This window comes from Mesoplodon bidens (genome assembly GCF_964165515.1).
Source record: "Mesoplodon bidens genome assembly, chromosome: 1".
Classification (NCBI taxonomy): Eukaryota; Metazoa; Chordata; class Mammalia; order Artiodactyla; family Ziphiidae; genus Mesoplodon; species Mesoplodon bidens.
In genome coordinates this window covers 74489322-74495843 of record NC_138176.1, presented here as the reverse complement: position 1 = coordinate 74495843, position 6522 = coordinate 74489322, and the positions used below count along the sequence as shown (strand labels likewise).

General features: G+C 38.7%; 1 pseudogene across 1 annotated transcript; it reads right to left on the bottom strand.

The window, feature by feature from the left end:
- Positions 1-1548: 1548 nt before the first annotated feature.
- On the bottom strand, positions 1549-2165 carry LOC308617827 (HIG1 domain family member 2A-like; annotated as a pseudogene). The gene has a single exon. The product of its transcript is annotated as an HIG1 domain family member 2A-like (transcript).
- Between the last annotated feature and the right edge of the window lie 4357 nt (positions 2166-6522).

The window sequence follows — 6522 nt, the reverse complement described above, 5'->3', positions numbered from 1 at the left end:
TGAAGAAATAGTTGTGGTGAAGAACACCCAGAGCTCCCTCAGGTGGGAGGGGCAGAGTCCTTCCAGGAAAGGCATGGTTCTTACCTCAAAATAGGTCCATGAAAAAAGCCCATTGTCTTTCTTACTGACTGACCCAAATTTCTCCGTGCAAAGCAAATAGCTTATGAAATTTGCTTTTAATTTTCAAGTGAAATGCATTTGAGTCAGCATCCCAACATACCGAAAAACAGAAAGGAGTTTCATGACATTGAGTGCACTTAGTGCACATTTGCTGCAAAAATTTCATGGAATGGTGTCAATTGCTTCAGAAGAGAAACAGTTTTAAAGAAGAAAAAAGACCCTCAGATATTTTTAGGACTTCCTTTAAAAAGTATGTGGAAAAGTGGACAAAGTGACCCTAGGATCCTGGTGAAAATTTGTCTTTAAAAGTAGATGTCAAAACTTCTTAGCTTTCTTCTGTTTTTTCACTTGGAAGAGTATAATTCTTGTTGTAGTACACAATTCCTGTGAACATATATTTGAAAGAAACATAAAATCTTTGAGGAAGCAATGTACTCAGAAAGGAAAAAGTATGGGGGGGTATTGGGTGGATGGGATGAGGGAGGAAAGAAAAGCTGAATGGGGTAAAAAGAATAGTTTCTAATATACCTCAAGATCCAACTTAAAAAGCAGTTTAGGAAAAAAATAATTAAGAATTGGTCATTTTTTAGACTATTTTTTTCTATTCTGGGCAAGAGAAGTAATGGGAACATGGGATATTATGATTATTTCTTTCTACCTCTCTCTTCCTCTCTCCAACCTGGCCCCTATCTGCCCTTCCTCCCCCCCTTCCTTCCTTCCTTCCTTCCTTCCTTCCTTCCTTTCTTCCTTTCTTCCTTCCTTCCCTCCTTTCCTCCTTCCCTCTTTTCCCTTTTTCTACCATAACAAACTGAGGAAAGGACATCATCAAGGAAGGGCATATAGGTGGACCTATGAAAAGCAAATTGAGTTACAGTTGCTCTTTGGTATTAAGAAAGAGGTGCTTAGCCTGAAGACCCCTCAGCAATCTAAGGTTGAGATTTTGGTGGTTTATGAATTCCCAAAATTGTCAACATGTGCCTATTTTCATTTTTTAAGGGATAGAGTGAGCTCTCATCTTTCATCAGATTCTCCAGAGGTTCCATGGCCTAGAAAAGTGTAAGAACCACTGATATACAGCATTTGAAGCAAAAGCAATAGTTAGACACTATTATAATTTTTAAATGTTATTTTGGTATACTATGGTTTTCTTTCTTTTTTTCCTTTTTTTTTTTTTTTTTACAAGTGGATCAGAGTTAGTTAAGTAGGGAGTGGAGAAGGTGCAGCACAACTAAAAGTATGAAACACTCAAACTGAACCGAACCTGAGATTCCTGGAAAAAATCTGTCGGTTACACAATTGGCTACTTCTGACACCACTTATACAGGGGCTTGTCAGGGTAGATGAGGGAATAATGCCAGTGGTAGGACCAGTGGTTGCTCCTGGAGCTGGGAACGATCTCTGCGGAGCTTTCAAGGCCAGGCCACCGACTCAGGGTCGAGATTTCAGAGTGGATGCAACCAGACCCGCCAGGATGGCTACGACCATGAAGCCCTGGGGGCAATTCGGGTGGGCATCATGAGCTGGGAGTGCTGGCTCTGACCCTGGTGGAAGCAGTAGAGGCCGTAGGTAAGGGCGGCCGCTGTGCCCAGGCAGCCTATAGGTACCATTGGGTTCTCACGGGTCTTGCGAAGAAACATTTCCTTGAAGCTTTCTGAAGTGCTGTGTACACTGGGGCTCAAGCCCTCAATGACTGGGGGCTGCGATGGTTCAAAGGGTGCCTCTGGAGTGACAGGGCCAGGAGTCGCCATGTTTCAGGGTAGAGCAGTAGGAGAAAATCAGGACGCTAATATGGTTTTCTTAATACACATCTTTTTCAGTAAATTTTAGATTGTGATTTTTTTTCCAGTTCGTTGTTTGTCCTTTTTTTTTAATTGTGATTTTTTCATGTATACTAGTAAAAGAGGATTTGTTTTCTACTTGAAATTTTGCATCTCAATAAAATTAATGCACAAAACTTGTGGGAGACACAGAAATTGCATAGACTAAATGATCTCCTCCAAAGTATTTTTTACCTCCAAAGGGAAAGATAGTAGCTTCAAGGTGGAGAAACCCAGCAGACACCACTTAGCCAATTGATCAAGATTAACATCACTAGTAATGAAACATTATTACACTGTTAATCCTTTGATAAGATTCCTTGAGAAGGCAATAGCATAGTTTCTGTGATATTCTTGCCAAAAATACAGAACCTTATTCCAATCAAGAGAAAAAAATCAGAGGAACCCAAGCTGAGAGACATTCTACCAAATAACTGGCCAATAATCTTCAAAAATGTCAACATCATGAGAGACATGGAAAACTGAGGAGCTATTATGCATCAGAGGAGACTGGGGAGGTATAACAACTAAATGCAAGGTGGAATCCTGGTAGGATAATCCTGGTAGGATACTGGAACAGGAAAAAATGTTAGTGAAAAAAACTGGTGAAATTTTAATAAGGTCTATAATTTAGTCAACAAACCTGTACCAAGGTTGATTTATTAGCTTTGGTAATTGTACTATGGTTATGTAAGATGTTAACAAAAGGGCAACTGAGTAAGGAAAGGGTATACAGGAACTCTCTGTAAGCCTGAATTACTAAGTCTTCTATAAGCCTAAATTGAGTTCAAAAGTAAAATAAGAAGAGAGAGAGAGAGACAATGGATCCTCAATGACATCCTCTTAACATTTGGGTCCAGCTCTGCCCGAAGTCTGAAAATTTTCTCCTAACATTGTAGTTAAGTGAGATAATACACGCCCCTTTATCTTAAAAAGATTTAAGCAAAATAAAATTCTCTATCTTAACTTTGTTACTCTGGACAACTTGAGCCCAAGAATATATAATGTCCTGAAAAAATGTTGTTGCTTTAATCTTTCCTCCTTTTTTGATTTTGTTGGATTTTGATACCGGCTTCCTGACTCTAGAGTGCTTTATTCGTGACCTTGAGCACAGATCATATCTTTGTGTGACTTCTAGACATGGGTCACTGACATAAAGTGCCTGGCTATTTCTTTTCATAACTTCCATAATTATTAGAATATCAATTATGAGTCTTTGACATTAAATATGAATACATTGCCTTTTTTCTTTCTCATAAGTTTTGTAGACCTCTTCTTAGTGGTAATACTATATTATATACTACCAGATATCTAATAACTATCTGTGCAGGAGAATGTATAGCTATCTTACACTGTGTTCCTCTATCTTTCATTGATTTAAATACTTGAGTGACTACTATGTGTCCTAAAGTATTTTTCAGCAGAGAATAATACAGGTAGATTCTCACCATCCTATCTGTATTCCTACCCACAGGAAGGAGGAAAGAGGGAATGCAGGATAAGTGGCCTTGCCTTTTAGGAATCACTTGGAGGTTTCATCCACATCAGTTCTGTTGGCTTCTATTAGCCCAGACATCGTCACACGGACTCACCTCCTTTGTGCCAAAAGGAAGCAGAGAGATCAATTCTCCTGCTGAACAACCTTGTACTCCCTAAAACTTGTGATGGTGGGGACTATTATTTTAAAGGAGATGGAGAGAATGGGAAGATCTCTGCCACAATGGATTTTAAATGCAGGAGTCATATATTCAGATCTGTGTCTTTAAAAGTTCACTTTAATAGCTTTGTGAACAACAGAGCTTAGTGGAGGCAAAAGTGCAATTGAGGAGACCAGTTAGGAGGCTACTTGCAGTTCAGATGGCAGGTGACGGTGGCTACTCGGTGTTGGCAGGGTAAGTGTTCAGTTTTTAACCACTAACTCTGTGAATTTTCACTTGGATAATGAAATCATTGTAAAACTTAGAACATTTATTATAATTATGATCATCTTCACATAATTATTTTCTCCACCTGGAAGTTGATCACATTATTATTATATACAATGATTTTACAAGTAAATGTAATAAATAAATGCTTTATTTTGGCCACCAAGCTAATGGTTCTTATTTACTCTACAACATGACATTAGCTGGGAGATGAGTTAGGAAATTTTTGTGATAGTCCAAGTCAGAGATAATAGTGGCTTAGACTATGGTTGAAGACAGGCAGATGGAGAAAAGAGGAAAATTTCAACAGAACTGGCAAGTAGAATGTGAGAGAAGGGAGAGAAAGAGAAATTAAGCACAGCTCATAGGTGTTCTGCCTTGATCAAATTGGTGAACATTGTTGCCATTTACTGAGCTGGAGAAGTTTGTAAAGAAATGAGTTGCCAGGGGCCAATGAGAGTCAAGACTTCTTTTTCAGTTATGTTAGGTTTGAGATCCAAATGGAAAACAAAATGGATGTCTAATAGGTGATTAAATATATTTGCTTGGGGCTTAGGGCCAGGTCAGGGGAAAGATAATCTATAAACTGACTGGGAGTTTCTGCTACAAAGATGCTCCTGGGAGGTTCGAAGGATGAGATGAGGCAGATAAACCTAGGAGAAAAGCGGGAAGTTCCAGGGGGTCTATTCTGCATAGATAAGAATGATGAAGAGTCTGAGAATGAGTGGGCTTAGTTATCTGCTTAACTAAAGACCCTAGTCTTAGTAGCATTCACAGTGGAGAGGTGTTTATTCTCCACAAAATACTTAGATTTTTATCGGGACTTTACATAGTTGAGTGGATATTGGTAAGAGTAGATAGGGATGCACTTGACTCCCTTCTTTTCAGAAAGGGCTTCAAAGAATGCACAGTTCAGAAGCCTCCAATTTCTGTCTTTTGTGTAGTTTCTTTTGGCCAATGGTGTCTTTCTTCTGAATTTCCCAGACATGCTTTCTGAGACCTAGTATACATTCAAAGTCAGCTGATATTTTAACCAGGATAGCTTTAGTAGAACCTGGTAAACAAAATATCATAATGGTTGGAGGCTTCACTTGTGCATCCTTGAACTTGAGACTAGGTCCAGAGACTTTAAAGGAATAGTCTGAGCTCTTCAAAGCTGACCTCTCCTCAGGTAATGACAACACTCCAGTTAGTCAATGCCCAGGAGGCATTTGGGAATGATGAAGTGTTATTTTGCAATGCTTGCCACTTGGAACGTTTTATTTGGTCTCCTGTAGTCCATTCTTATGTCTCTTTCCCTTCTCACTCCTTTTCTATCCACTTGTATCACTTTTTAACAGTTCATCACAAAGGGAAAGTAAGAATTGGATGGTCTCCCTCTCATTTTTTGACACCTTTGACTAAAAGTAGATTTGTGACTGTAATCACTTCCAGAAAGGACTTGCATTGGGTGCCAGTAAATTGACTCTTGCTTCCAAGTATGCAAGTGTGTAAGCGCATGGGGGTGGGAGAATGAAGTGGGGTTTTGTTTTGTTTTGTTTGTTTTTTCCTGCTGCCAAGACTGTGCTAATTGTCTGTGCTCCTGGTCTTTATTTGGGGGCACCAAATCTATCTGATTAAACATTTTAATAATGCCCAAAGCTTTTTATCACAGGCTCTCTCTCTCACTTGCTTCTAAAGTTCCATGTCGTTTACTTAGAAATCCATCATCCATCTATACATTTTTTGTTCAGTCATTCATCATTTATTCATTGGGTACATATGTCTGCTCTGTACTGTACTGAGAATTGTAAACTTTAAGAGATGGTTTTATAGTCATTGCTTCTATAATGTTTATGGTTTTTAGGGTGATATAACTTCCATGTAGTAACCATCTAAAATATAATTCTAAGGCAATATTTGATTAGGTTAGTGGTGGGCTGGGTGTCTCAAGTTATGAATTCAGAATAACGTTCTTCAAATTCAGAATAATGGAAAGCCTGTGGTGGGAGTGGGGTTAGTCACCAGTAGCTTTTCAGAATAGAAAGTCTTGTTGTGGTCTTGAAGGAAGCTTAGGGTTTGGGTATGTTATTTAGTGTGTATGTCACAAACCTTCACCAAACTCCAGTTCCTATTTACCGTGAGAGTGAGAAAAGTTCTGCAAGAGTTATACGTGATAGCCTTTGTTCTGATCCTTATTATTATGTTAAAAGTTATTCGTAAATTTCTGCAGTGTGTTTTGCTTATTATATTCAAGTCTTTTCTCCCCATACTAAACATCTTAATGGCAAGGTCTATTTCTATCTGATCTTAGTATCCCCTTGTCTAGCGGCACAATACTGTGCAGGTAGTAGACACTCATTAAGGTGTCTAGGAGGGAGATAGACCATAGTGTTGAAGGGCATAAACTTTGGAGCCAGGATACTTGGGTTCAAATCCAAGTGGTACTCACTTCTTCCTAGCAGTGCACATGGACAGATTACTTAAACCTTCTGTGTCTCAGTTTCTTCTTCTTAACCTGAGGATAATACCACTACCTGCTTCATAGCATTGTTAGAAGGATTAAATAAGGTAATGTATATACAATGTTTAGAAAATTGCCTGGATATTATTGTAATCATCATTGTCACCATCATCAAATATTTATGGGAATAAAATGGAAGCAAAGGAAAGAGGACATA